The 15,287-nt window shown below is 41.9% G+C and overlaps 1 pseudogene; it reads right to left on the reverse strand.

Annotated features, from left to right (window-relative positions):
• Nucleotides 1-13,540: 13,540 nt before the first annotated feature.
• On the reverse strand, nt 13,541-14,651 carry LOC116741320 (annotated as a pseudogene).
• Between the last annotated feature and the right edge of the window lie 636 nt (nt 14,652-15,287).

The following is a 15,287-nucleotide window of genomic DNA, read 5'->3' on the forward strand; positions in this document are numbered from 1 at the left end:
CAACTAAGCCCGTGCGCCACACCTACTGAAGCCCGCGTGCCTAGAGCCTGTGCTCCGCAACAAGAGAAGCCATCACAATGAGAAGCCCATGCACCACAATGAAGAGTAGCCCCTGCTCAACACAACTAGAAAAAGCCCAAGTGTTTATTTTCTGGCTGGATGATCTGTCCATTGGTGTAGGTGGGGTGTTAAAGTCCCCTACTATGAATGTGTTACTGTCGATTTCCCCTTTTATGGCTGTTACCATTTGCCTTATGTATTGAGGTGCTCCTATGTTAGGTGCGTAAATATTTATAATTGTTATATTTTCTACTTGGAATGATCCCTTGATCATAAGGTAGTTAGTGTCCTTCCTTGTCTCTTGTAACAGTCTTTATTTTAAAGTCTATTTTATCTGATATGAGTATTGATACTCCAGCTTTCTTTTGATTTCCATTTGCATGGAATATATTTTTCTATTCCCTCACTTTCGCTGTATGTGCCCCTAGGTCTGAAGTGTGTCTCTTGTAGACAGCATATATACGGGTCTTGTTTTGTATCCATTCAGCCAGTCTGTGTCTTTTGGTTGGAGCATTTAATCCATTTACATTCAAGGTAGTTATTGATATGTATGTTCCTATTACCTTTTCTTAATTGTTTTGGGTTTGTTTTTGTGGGATTTTTTCTTCTCTTGTGTTTTCTGCCTAGAGAAATTCCTTTAGCATTTGTTGTAAAGCTGTTTTGGTGGTGCTGAATTCTCTTTGCTTTTGCTTGTCTATAAAACTTTTGACTTCTCCATCAAATCTGAATGAGATCCTTGCTGGGTAGAGTAGTCTTTATTGTAGGTTTTTCCCTTTCATCACTTTAAATATACCCTACCACTCCTTTCTGGCTTGCAGAGTTTCTGCTGAAAAATCAGCTGATAACCTTTTGTGGATCCCCTTGTATGTTATTTGTTGCTTTTCCCTTGCTGCTTTTAATATTTTTTCTTTGAATTTAATTTTTATTAGTTTGATTAATAGGTGTCTTGGCGTGTTTCTCTTTGGGTTTATTCTGTATGGGACTCTGTGCTTCCTGGACCTGGGTGGCTATTTCCTTTCCCATGTCAGGGAAGTTTTTGACCATGATCTCTTCAAATATTTTCTCAGGCCCTTTCTCTTTTTCTTCTTCTGGTACTCCTATAATTTGAATATTGGTGTATTTAATGTTGTCCCAGAAGTCTCTGAGACTGTCCTCATTTCTTTTCATTCTTTTTTCTTTATTCTGCTCCTCAGCAGTTATTTCCACCATTCCATCTTCCAGCTCACTTATTCATTTTTCTGCCTCAGATATTCTGCAATTGATTTTTTCTAGTGTATTTTTCATTTCAGTTATTGTGTTGCTCATCACTGTTTGTTTGTTCTTTAGTTCTTCTAGGTCCTTGTTAAACATTTTTTCTGTTCTCTCGATCTGTGCCTCCATTCTGTTTCCAAGATTTGGGATCATCTTTACTATCATTATTCTGAATTCTTTTTCAGGTAGGTTGCCTATTTCCTCTTCAATTATTTGGTCTTGTAGGTTTTTACCTCGCTCCTTCGTCTGTAAGGTATTTTTTCATCATCTCATTTTTTTTGATGGCTGGGGCTGTGTTCCTGTCTTGCTGGTTGCTTGGCCTGAGGCATCCAGCACTGGAGTTTGCAGGCAGCTGGTTGGAGGAGGGTCTTGGTGCCGAGATGAGGACCTCTGGGAGAGCTCACATCAATTAATATTCCCTGGGGCTTGAGGTTCTTTGTTAGTCCAGCGGATCGGTTTGGATCCGGCACTCCCACCGCAGGAGCTCAGGCCTGAAGCCTGGCCTGGGAACCAAGAACCCACAAGCAGTGTGGAGCAGCAAAAAAAAAAAAAAAAAGGCAACAAACAAAAAGGAGTAGAACAATAACAAAGAATAAAAAGTAAAATAAAAAAATAAAAAATATAATATAAAAAATAAAAAACAACAACAAAGCAAAACAGAACCATGACAGCAAAAAAAAAAAAAAAAAGGCCAGAAAAAGCCTTGGCTGTGGGGGTGGGGGCTCAGGGCCAGGACCCTTGAGGCCGGAAGAGGCCTTGGTGGGGGGAGGGGGGCTTAGGCTTAGCACCCATGGGGCCAGAAAAAACCCAGAGCGGGGCTTAGTTTCAGGACCTGCGTGGCTGGAGGGGTTCCTGAAAGGTGAAGGTTCAGGTCCGGGACCCCAGCAGGCTGGCCAGGGCCTGAGCGGATGGGGGAGACACTGACTGCATTCCCCTCTGTTCCCCCGATCTCCCAAAGTTCTCTCCCCTTCCCTACTGATCCCCTCACCATGAGTGGGCCGCTCTGAGCATGGGAAACCCTCCCCTCCCCCAGCCGCCCCTCAGGGGCGCTGGTCCCATCCCTCCTCCACTTTTCCTCTCCCCTCCTTCCCAGCCACGTCCTACCCGGTCGCATGGGGATTCCTCCTGGCCCCTTAGGTGTCCGAGGTCCCCCACCGATGCCTGGTAGGTGCCCTGGTTGTAAGGAGACTCGAACTCCCCATCCTCCTACTCTTTCATCTTCATCCCAATAGATCTTATTTATGGGGAGGACAAACGAGTGAGAATAAAGCTGTAGCTGTTTAAGAAGCAGGTGCTATTCACATAAGCTGGGAGGGGGATGTTTAGGATTTTGTGGGTTGCACAGTGACCTTGTCCCTGTGCTTGGACACAATTATGAAGTAGCTTTGTTTTGCCTCACTCTATCATGACTTCAGATTGACTTTGCCTAATGTTCAATAGCCTATGAGATTGTTTATGTCAAGCAGAATAACTTGGCCCAGTTGTGAGCCCCAGGCTGGCTTCTAACAATACTGAGATCTAGCTTTAAGTGTCAGACTAATTCCTGGATTTCAGGACCTCCTTTTTCTTTCTTAGGCTCAAACTAGTTCTTGGGCTCTTAATCAGAGAAGGTGATGATGTAGACAGGCTGGGGTCAGGGAGGCCTTTGAGAAGGAAGGCAGGTGTCACCCAGAAGACAGAAGCAATCCTAGCAGGACTGGTGAGCAGCTGGCAGAGCCAAAGCCAGGGCAGCTTCTCTAGCCACTACATCTAGTAGGCACTAGCCTCCCTGTGACCTGGGCTGCTGACATGGACAGCGGGGGTCACTGTGGGCTCTTGGCACAGCCATGGCTTCTGTGAATTCATTCATCCAGTCACAGTTACCACATGTGAAGCACAGAGAGTTCTTCAAAGATGACTCAGATGCAGGCCTGCTCTCAAAAGCTTTGAAATGTAGTTTAGACTCTGAAGAACCTGTGGAGAGTTTAGATTTATTTTTTCCCTTTCACTAGCAACATCCTCTCCCTCTGATAACTCCTTAACCAGATTTTCTTTTTTCAAATTATAGGATGCAGGCTATTAGTGGGTCATGATGGGCATTTTAAAATAATGAAATACAGGGACTTCCCTGGTGGTCCAGTGGGTAAGAATGTGAGCTCCCAATGCACGGGGCCTGGGTTCAATCCCTGGTCGGGGAACTAGATCCTGCATGCATGCCGCAACTAAGACCTGGTGCAGCCTAAATAAATAAATAAAATAAAATAAAATAAAATAAATAATGAAATACAATAGAAAAAAATATCAGACACAATATGGTAAAGATACGTATGCTTTAAAATTTTTTGTTTCAAATATGTACAGAATTACAATACAACATGTATTTCTCCTTCCATGTCTCAGTCAAAAAAGTATGAAAGCCACTACTTTATATATTGACATTTCCTCTGGTGCTGTAGCTGCTTTAGTCTTCTCACTCACATCAATTGTTCTCAAATTTTAAGGAGCATAAGAATCACCAGCGGAGCTTGTAAAAGCTATAATTCCCAAGCCCTTTCTACCTCCAGATATATTCAGATTCAGAAGGCTGGGTTGGGCCCAAGAGACTTCATTTTTAACAAGCTTCAGATTACAATATAAATGATCCATGGACCCCACTTTGAAAAGCCCTGCTTGACCTTCACTCCATGGCCAATTTCATTCAGAAAGTAGTTCAGTGATACCCTCTACCTTGAGCCTCTACTGACAGCCTGATATCTAGACAACTGGTTGTTGGATCTTCTGACCTGGAAGTTCCACTGGCACCTTGCATTCATAGGACCCAAAATGAACTCATCTCCGTTCTCACCTAACTATTCAAATGTATTCCTCTCCCATTATTTCCCATCTTTGTGAGTGGATGCATTATCTACCCTTCCCTCACGGTCCAGGACTCTGTGCTTCCACTGCAGGGGCCACAGGTTTGATCCCTGGTCAGGGAATTAATATCTTGGAAGCTGTGTGGCATGGCCAAAAAAACCAAAACCAAAAACCAAAAAAAAAACTTCATTAAAAAAAATAAAGGAGATTGGTTGAAGATGGCAGAGTAGAAAGACGTGTGCTCACTCCCTCTTGCGAGAGCACCAGAATCACAACTAACTGCTGAACAATCATCGGCAGGAAGACACTGGAACTCACCAAGAAAGATACCCCACATCCAAAGACAAAGGAGAAGCCGCAATGAGACGGTAGGAGGGGCGCAATCACAATAAAATCAAATCCCATAACTGCTGGGTGGGTGACTCACGAACTGGAGAACACTTATACCATAGAAGTCCACCCACTGGAGTGAAGGTTCTGAGCCCCATGTCAGGCTTCCCAACCTGGGGGTCCGGCAATGGGAGGAGGAATTCCTAGAGAATCAGACTTTGAAGGCTAGCAGGATTTGATTGCATGACTTTGACAGGATTGGGGGAAACAGAGATTCCACTCTTGGAGGGCACACACAAAGTAGTGTGCACATCAGGACTTGGGAAGGAGCAGTGACCCCATAGGAGACTGAACCAGACCTACCTGCTAGTGTTGGAGGGTCTCCTGCAGAGGCAGGGGGTGGCTGTGACTCACCGTGGGGACAAGGACACTGGCAGCAGAAGTTCTGGGAAGTACTCCTTAGCGTGAGCCCTCCCAGAGTCTGCCATTAACCCAACCAAAGAGCCCAGGTAGGCTCCAGTGCTGGGTCACCTCAGGCCAAACAACCAACAGGGAGGGAACCCAGACCCACCCATCAGCAGACAAGTGGATTAAAGTTTTACTGAGCTCTGTCCACCAGAGCAACGCCCAGCTCTACCCACCACCAGTCCCTCCCATCAGGAAGCTTGCGCAAGCCTCTTAGATTGCCTCATCCACCAGAGGGCAGACAGCAGAAGCAAGAAGAACAATTCTGCAGCCTGTGGAATGAAAATCACATTCACAGAAAGACAAACAAAATGAAAAGGCAGAGGACTATGTACCAGACGAAGGAACAAGATAAAACCCCAGAAAAACAACTAAATGAAGTGGAGATAGGCAACCTTCCAGAAAAAGAATTCAGAATAATGATAGTGAAGATGATCCAGGACCTCAGAAAAAGAATGGAAGCAAAGATTGAGAAGATGCAAGAAATGTTTAACAAAGACCTAGAAGAATTAAAGAAGAAACACCTAGAAGAATTACAGAACAAACAGAGATGAACAATACAATAACTGAAATGAAAAATACACTAGAAGGAATCAATAGCAGAATAACTGAGGCAGAAGAACGGATAAGTGACCTGGAAGACAGAATGGTGGAATTCACTGCCACGGAACAGAATAAAGAAAAAAGAATGAAAAGAAATGAAGACAGCCTAAGAGACATTTGGGACAACATTAAACGCAACAACGTTCGCATTATAGAGGTCCCAGAAGGAGAAGAGAGAGAGAAAGGACCTGAGAAAATATTTGAAGAGATTATAGTCAAAAATGTCCCTAACATGGGAAAGGAAATAGCCACCCAAGTCCAGGAAGTGCAGAGAGTCCCAGGCAGGATAAACCCAAGGAGAAACATGCTGAGACACATAGTAATCAAATTGACAAAAATTAAAGACAAAGAAAAATTATGAAAGCAAGAAGGGAAAAATGACCAATAACATACAAGGGAACTCACATAAAGTTAACAGCTGATTTCTCAGCAGAAACACGACAAGTCAGGAGGAAGTGGCACAATATATTTAAAGCAATGAAAGGTAAGAACCTACAACCAAGATTACTTTACCCGGCAAGGATCTCATTCAGATTCAATGGAGAAATCAAAAGCTTTACAGACAAGCAAAAACTAAGAGAATTCAGCACTACCAAACCAGCTCTACAACAAATGCTAAAGGAACTTCTCTAAGTGGGAAACACAAGAGAAGAAACGAACCTACAAAAACAAATCCAAAACAATTAAGAAAATGGTAATAGGACCATACATATTGATAATTACCTTAAACATGAGTGGATTAAATGCTCCAACCAAAAGACACAGGCTCGCTGAATGGATACAAAACCAAGATCCATATATATGCTGTCTACAAGAGACCCACTTCAGACTTAGGGACACGTACAGTGGAAGTGAGGGGATGGAAAAAGATATTCCACGCAAATGGAAATCAAAAGAAATCTGGAGTAGCAATACTTGTATCAGATAAAATAGACTTTAACATAAAGACTGTTACAAGAGACAAGGAAGGACACAAAATAATGATCAAGGGATCAATCCATGAAGAAGATATAACAATTCTAAATATATATGCACCCAACATAGGAGCACCTCAATACATAAGGTAACTGCTATAAAAGAGGAAATCGACAGTAACACAGTAGTAGTGGGGAACTTTAACACCTCACTTACACCAATGGAAAGATCATCCAGAGAGAAAATTAATAAGGAAACACAAGCTTTAAAATCACACAATAGTCCAGGTAGATTTAATAGATATTTATAGGACATTTCATCCAAAAACAGCAGCTTACAGTTTCTTCTCAAGTGCACACAGGACATTCTCCTGGATAGATCACATCTTGGGTCACAAATCAAGCCTCAGTAAATTTAAGAAAATTGAAATTACATCAAGCATCTTTTCCGACCACAACACTATGAGATTAGAAGTCAATTACAGGGGAAAAAACGTAAAAAGCACAAAAACATGGAGGCTAAACAATACGTTACTAAATAACCAAGAGATCACTGAAGAAATCAAAGAGGAAATCAAAAAATACCTAGAGACAAATTACAATGAAAACACGACAATCCAAAATGTATGGGATGCAGCAAAGGCACTTCTAAGAGGGAAGTTTATAGTTATACAAGCCTACCTCAAGAAACAAGAAAAATCTCAAATAAACAATCTAACCTTACATCTAAAGGAACTAGAGAATGAAGAACAAAAAAACCCAAAGTTAGCAGAGGAAAGAAATCATAAAGACCAGAGCAGAAATAAATGAAATAGAAACAAAGAAAACAGTAACAAAGATCAATAAAACTAAAAGCTAGTTCTTTGAGAAGATAAACAAAATTGATAAACCATTAGCCAGACTCATCAAGAAAAAGAGGGAGAGGACTCAAATCAATAAAATTAGAAATGAAACAGAAGAAGTCACAACAGACACCGAAGTAATACAAAGCATCCTAAGCGACTATGACAAGCAACTCTATGCCAATAAAATGGACAACCTGAAAGAAACTGACAAATTTGTAGAAGGTATAACCTTCCAAGACTGAACCAGGAAGAAACAGAAAATATGAACAGACCAATCACAATAACGAAATTGAAACTGTGATTAAAAATCTTCCAACAAACAAAAGTCCAGGACCAGATGGCTTCACAGGTGAATTCTATCAAATATTTAGAGAAGAGCTAACACCCATCCTTCTCAAACTCTTCCAAAACATTGCGGAGGAAGGAACACTCCCAAACTCATTCTATGAGGCCACCACCATCACTCTGATACCAATACCAGACCAAGATACTATAAAAAAAGAAAATGACAGACCAATATCACTGAAGAATATAGATGCAAAAATCCTCAACAAAATACTGGCAAACAGAATCCAACAACACATTAAAAGGATCATACACCATGATCAAGAGGGACTTATCCCAGGGATGCAAGGATTCTTCAATATATGCAAATCAATCAATGTGATACACCATATTAACAAATTGAAGAAGAAAAACGATATGATTATCTCAATAGATTCAGAAAAAGCTTGTGACAAAATTCGACACCCACTTATTATAAAAACTCTCCAGAATGTGGGCATAGAGGAAACCTACCTCAACATAATAAAGGGCATATACGACAAATCCACAGCAAACATCATTCTCAATGGTGAAAAACTGAAAGCATTTCCTCTAAGATCAGGAACAAGACAAGGATGTCCACTCTTGCCACTATTATTCAACATAGTTTTGGAAGTCCTAGCCACGGCAATCAGAGAAGAAAAAGAAATAAAAGGAATACAAATTGGAAAAGAAGAAGTAAAACTTGCTGTTTGCAGATGACATGATACTATACAAAGAGAATCCTAAAGATGCCACCAGAAAACTACTAGAGCTAATCAATGAATTTGGTAAAGTTGCAGGATACAAAATTAATGCACAGAAATCTCTTACATTCCTATACACTAATGATGAAAGATCTGAAAGAGAAATTAAGACACACTCCCATTTACCACTGCAGCAAAAAGAATAAAATACCTAGGAATAAAGCCACCTAGGGAGACAAAAGGCCTATATGCAGAAAACTATAAGACAATGATGAAAGAAATTAAAGATGATACAAACAGATGGAGAGATATACCATGTTCTTGGATTGGAAGAATCAATATTGTGAAAATGACTATACTACCCAAAGCAATCTACAGATTCAATGCATTCCCTATCAAATTACCAATGGCATTTCTTACAGAACTGGAACAAAAAAATCTTAAAATTTGTATGGAGACACAAAAGACCCCGAATAGCCAAAGCAGTCTTGAGGGAAAAAACGGAGCTGGATGAATCAGACTCCCTGGATTCAGACTATACTACAAAGCTATAGTAATCAAGACAATATGGTACTGGCACAAAAACAGAAACATAGATCAATGGAACAAGATAGAAAGCCCAGAGATAAACCCATGCACCTATGCTCAACTAATCTATGACAAAGGAGGCAAGGATATACTATGGAGAAAAGACAGGCTCTTCAATAAGTGGTGCTGGGAAAACTGGACAGCTACATGTAAAATAATGAAATTAGAACACTCCCTAACACCATACACAAAAATAAACTCAGAATGGATTACAGACCTAAATGTAAGACCAGACACTATAAATCTCTTAGAGGAAAACATAGGAAGAACACTCTTTGACATAAATCACAGCAAGATTTTTTTTGATCCACCTCCTAGAGTAAGGGAAATAGAAACAAAAATAAACAAATGGGACTTAATGAAACTTCAAAGCTTTTGCACAGCAAAGGAAACCATAAGCAAGACGAAAAGACAACCCTCAGAATGGGAGAAAATATTTGCAAACGAATCAATGGACGAAGGATTAATCTCCAAAATATATAAACAGCTCATGCAGCTCGATATTAAAAAAACAAACAACCCAATCCAAAAATGGGCAGAAGACCTAAATAGGCGTTTCTCTAAAGAAGACATACAGATGGCCAGGAAGCACATGAAAAGCTGCTCAACATCACTAATTATTAGAGAAATGCAAATCAAAACTGCAATGAGTTATCACCTCACACCTGTTAGAATGGGGATCATCAGAAAATCTACAAACAACAAATGCTGGAGAGGGTGTGGAGAAAAGGGAAGCCTCTTGCACTGTTGGTGGGAATGTAAATTTATACAGCCACTATGGAGAACATTATGTAGTTTCCTTAAAAAACTAAAACTAGCATTACCATATGACCTAGCAATCCCACTGCTGGACATATACCCTGAGAAAACCATAATTCAAAAACAGTCATGTACCACAATGTTCATTGAAGCTCTATTTACAATAGCCAGGACATGGAAGCAACCTAAGTGTCCATTGACAGATGAATGGGTAAAGAAGATGTGGCACGTATATACAATGGAATATTACTCAACCATAAAAAGAAACGAAATTGAGTTATTTGTAGTGAGGTGGATGGACCTAGAGTCTGTCATACAGAGTGAGTAAGTCAGAAAAAGAAAAATAAATACCATATGCTAACACATATATATGGCATCTAAAAAAAAAAAGGTTCTGAAGAACCTAGGGGCAGGACAGGAATAAAGATGCAGATGTAGAGAATGGACTTGAGGACACAGGAAGGGAGAAGGGTAAGCTGGGACGAAGTGAGAGAGTGGCATGGACATATATACACTACCAAATGTAAAATACATAGCTAGTGGGAAGGAGCCACATAGCACAGGGAGATCAGCTCTGTGCTTTGTGACCACCTAGAGGGATGGGATAGAGAGGGAGGGAGGGAGAAGCAAGAGGGAGGAGATATGGGGATATATGTATATGTATAGCTGATTCACTTTGTTATAAAGCAGAAACTAACACACCATCGTAAAGCAATTATACTCCAATAAAGATGTTAAAGAAAAAAAAAAAGACACATGCACCCCAAAGTTAATTGCAGCACTATTTACAATATCCAGGTCATAGAAGCAACCTAAATGCCCATCAACAGACGAATGGATAAAGACGAAGTGGTACATATATACAATGGAATATTACTCTGCCATAAAAAGGAATGAAATTGGGTCATTTGTAAAGACGTGGATGGATCTAGAGACTGTCATACAGAATGAAGTAAGTCAGAAAGAGAAAAACAAATATATATTAACGCATATATGTGGAACCTAGAAAAATGGTACAGATGAACCGGTTTGCAGGGCAGAAATAGAGACACAGATGTAGAGAACAAATGTATGGACACCAAGGGGGGAAAGTGGCGGGGGTGGTGGGGTGGTGGTGAGATGAATTGGGAGATTGGGATTCACATATATACACTAATATGTCTAAAATAGATGAGTAGTAAGAACCTGCTCTATAAAAAAAAAAATTAATTTTAAATGATAAAAAAAAATAAAGGAGGGCTTCCCTGGTGGCGCAGTGGTTGGGGGTCCGCCTGCCGATGCGGGGGACGCGGGTTCGTGCCCCGGTCTGGGAGGATCCCACGTGCCGCGGAGCGGCTGGGCCCGTGAGCCATGGCCGCTGAGCCTGCGCGTCCGGAGCCTGTGCTCCGCGACGGCAGAGGCCGCGACGGTGAGAGGTCCGCGTACCGCAAAAAAAAAAAAAATAAAGGAGAGAGAGGAGTCCAAGATGACCCCTAGATTTAAGCCTAGGTGTGCCACCTGTGCAGCCACACAGGGCCCCACACTTAGAAGCGCCCTGCATTTGGTTGAGGTTCTGCTGCCGCCAACTTGACATTCTTAATAATTTTTGAACAAGGGGCTTGACATTTTTATTTTGCACCGAGCCCTGCAAATTATGTAGCCAATCCTGCCTAGGAACCTAGAGCCCGGTGGTGATTTTAATGGAAATAAGTTAGCAAAATGAACAGGCAGGTCTGGGTAAAAGATGAGCTGGGTTTCTACACCTGAGTGTGAGCTGTCTGTAACTCAAGTCACCAAGTGGAGAAGTCCAATGGGCAGCTGCAAATGTGAGCAAGAATAGAGAAGACAGGTCAATATAGAAGATAAGTAATGTGGGGTCATCCAAGTAGAAGTAACAGGTAAAGCCCTAAGAGGGAATTAGATAGCCAGGAAAGAGAGTATAGAGTGAGAGAGAAAGAGATGGGACAGGACTTTAAGAAACAACAGCATTGGGACTTCCCTGGTGGTCTAGTGGTTAAGACTCCGTGCTCCCAATGCAGGGGGCATGGGTTTGATCCCTGGTCAGGGACCTATATCCTGCATACCGCCACTCAAAGATCCTGCATGCCACAACTAAAAGATCCCACATACCTCAACGAAGAACCTGCATGCTGCAACTAAGACCCAGCACAGCCAAATAAATAAATAAATATTTTTTTAAAAAGAAAGAAAGAAACAACATCATTAAAGAAGTGAAAAGTATGAGAAGAAGCAGCAGTAAAGGCACAGCAGAAATCTAGAAGCCAAACCAAGTCAGTAAAAATACTGGGGAAAGGAGATGAATCTGATAGGGACATGCAGGACCTTAGAGTAGGGAAGGTAGAAGCAGAGAAGCCAATTAGTGACAGAACACATGGCAAAGACTGAAATCCAAGGAATTTCAATACATTCAGTTTAGTTTTGAACATTTACTGATTAAAAAAATAATATAAAAACCACCCATTATTTCACTATTCAGACAAACTCTATTAGCATTTTGGTGCATTTCCTTCCAATACTGGTTCTCAACATAGTTTTCCTCCATATTTTTTCTCTACAAAAATTTACAAATATTCTTTCCATCTACATTTCTTCCACCAATTTGAGACCATATTACACGTACATTCTATATCCTACATTTTTTTACTTAACATTATATCTGATCATTTCCTATATTAAAAGCATAATTCCCTGGGTGCATAGCATTAAAAAATGTTATGAGATCAATTTTAGAATATCATGGAAAAAAACCTTAAATGCTTCTAATTCTTTCCTATAATCTCACCCATCCCATCAAATGATTTCGTATTTTAGTGTTTCTTTTTGACTTCAAACTTTACGGACATCATCACTTTTAGATAACTGAGGTGATAGGATAGATAGTTCTTTTTTTAAATTTTTTTCTTATTTAGCAGATACCAGCTTATTTGACATAGTGCAGGATCCAAATCATCTGATACTCCACAGCCAATAAGATTTCCTGCTTCCCTATTACAAAACATTGGATACCTTGAAAACAGTTAATTCAAGGTGCTTGTTACTTTTCTCGTACGTCTGGAATTAAACAGGTTTCTCCGTGTAGCACACGTTTCACATTCACCAAAGGCTTTGGGTACGGGGGAAATGGGGCTTGTAACTGCCCCCCTGAACCACAGGCATTTAATGTTAAAGGATAAAGCACAGTAGAGTCACCCCGCAGACATTCCTGTGTGTTCAGATTGCTGAACTTGAGCATACCATCACTGACCCAAGTGGGATTCATCATAACAATGTAAAAGACCCTGATTTCCTTGACAAAAAGAAATGCAGTATGAATATAAAGACTCATCACCACCACCACCCCCATCCTTTTCTGAAAATAATACATAAGAGAACAGTTATTGTACATGGTTAGTATCACCCAAGGTTCACACATGGAAAAAAATAGGTAAAAAATCATCAGTCATAAATTCTCACTATGAAATCACAACAGAATCTGATATATTCAGAGAATCTGTGAGCGGGAGAGAGCCTCAGAAATCGTGTTATGTATCCCTTCGCTGGACAGATGAGGTCACTGAGGCCCAGGAAGGTCAAGTGTGGGACTCTGGGGTCTAACCGCAGGGGGAGAAGGCAGGCCTCCTGAAGCCTAGCTCAGGGTGCCCTCCACTTCCTTCCTGTTTTAAAGACTCTCAAAGGTAACGTGAAATACACCACACGATAAACCACACATGCTGATGCGAGTCAGCGATTTGGTCTGGCAATGGCGTTCCTTTGGCCATCGGGCAGGCATGTAACACACCTCGGGGCGGGAATTCTTCACACGAGATTGTTCAGCGTTCTGATGGAAGCCGTGTGCAGGTTACACACGACTTCGCGGATTTGGGAAGGCTATTCTTGGCTCTTAGCCGGTGGTGGGCAGGCGGTCGGCTGCTCAGCGGAATCTCGGATTCGAAGCAGAGCTGTCGGGTGTGTTCTGGCTTCGAGCAGCACAGCGACACCTATAGGCAGTAGGATTTATGGCGCATGTAGGATCCACCTTTCTTCAACCGGTCTTTCCCAGAAGGGGAAAACCTTTTGGGTTAATCGTTTCTTCAACAGAATGGTGAACGGTCCACCAGTCTGAAGTCCACTCTCAGGCGTCCCTACTATATTGCATAAGCCATAACCATTGGGAGGAAAGGCGTCAATAGGCGCGGTTCCTCGGAAAGCCGTCCGCTCTGGTGTTGGTCACAGGAAGCTCACCCTACCAAAAGTTGGTATAATGTTGGCTTTTCGGCTGCAGTTTGTTGCCTCAGGGGAAAAGTCTATTTTACAGGCCTCGTCGACAGCTGTATTCTCACTCAGCTTCCATGGGCAACCGCTTCCCCATCCACGTGCAGTAGGAGACGTGATGATCTGGCCCGTGTAGAACAGTAGAGTTGGGCCCTTCTGGGTGTCTCCAGTTAGTGCCTTTAACAGGTAACCACTAGGGAGCAGCTGCAACTGCCTGTTGGATATTAGACTTCACTTGCTCACTCAACATTTCTTCAAAGACAAAGGAGTCACCGAACTTCTCAGCCTCTGTCAGCTAGCCAGCTGAGTTCACAAATTCTCAAATTCAGCATTACTGACTTCATAGGCATCCATGTAAAAGACATCAATAGCAACTCTCCTCGCAAGTGCTTCCCCATCCTACTTTATCTGAGGATCATTGGTGCCCACTGTAAATACTCCGGCAGGGATGGGGATCACCTTGGAGCGTAGGAACGGCGGCTCTCTGGGGACCGAGCCCCGGACATTGGCCTCCCGGTGCGCTGTCGCCGAGCTGCCATGGGCCCCGGGCCGCTGGGGAGTGCCAGAACCCCAGGAGCCTGCGAGGGAAGCCGCGCCCGAAGCCTCTCCCCGGCCTCTTCGCCCCCCTCCCCCACGCGCTGCCCGGCCCAAGAGCAGCGGCAGAAGGACGAGCTAGATACAGTTTTAAATATTGTTCTTCTTTCACGTTATTTTACAAACATGGTTTCACGTTTCTCCATGTTCTGGTAGCTGCAAGCTGTTTTGTAATCTTAGTATGTAGTATAGTATTTAATAATTTAAGCACTCATTAGTGGATTGTTTGCAGCCCTTTTAAGTCCCAATGACGTAAGTATTTTAGTACACATAGATATTTTTTCTTTTGTTCTATTTCACTGGGTTTTAAATTCCTAGATGAGAGACTGGGTCAAAGCAAACTAGCTGGCTCTTGCTAAGTGTGACCTAAGTGTGCCTCTCGAAGGATTATGGCAGTTTACCTGGCCACTAGCCAGGTGTGAATGTATCTGTTGTTACCCAAAGCTTGGACCAGTGCTGGGTATTTAATTTTTACTCTGTTTAATGGCTGTTAATTGGAACCATACTATGCTTACAGTCTTTAATTTGCATTTCCCTAATTACTAAGGAATTGAGTCTTTTTAAAAATACACATGTTTATTGTTTGTTTTTCCTCTTAGGTGCCTACTCAGTTCAAAGCAACAGACATATTTTGAGTGCCCACTCTGTGCCAGGAGCTGTGTGCATCCCTCAGAGGGGGAGTGACCTAACAAAAACGACCCTTTGAGATAGGGTGTGGGAGCCAGGATAGTATAGGAAATATATGGTTAACTGTACTCCCTCGGTAGAAGCACAATCCTGGA

Source organism: Phocoena sinus, chromosome 16, assembly GCF_008692025.1.
Source record: "Phocoena sinus isolate mPhoSin1 chromosome 16, mPhoSin1.pri, whole genome shotgun sequence".
NCBI lineage: Eukaryota > Metazoa > Chordata > Mammalia > Artiodactyla > Phocoenidae > Phocoena > Phocoena sinus.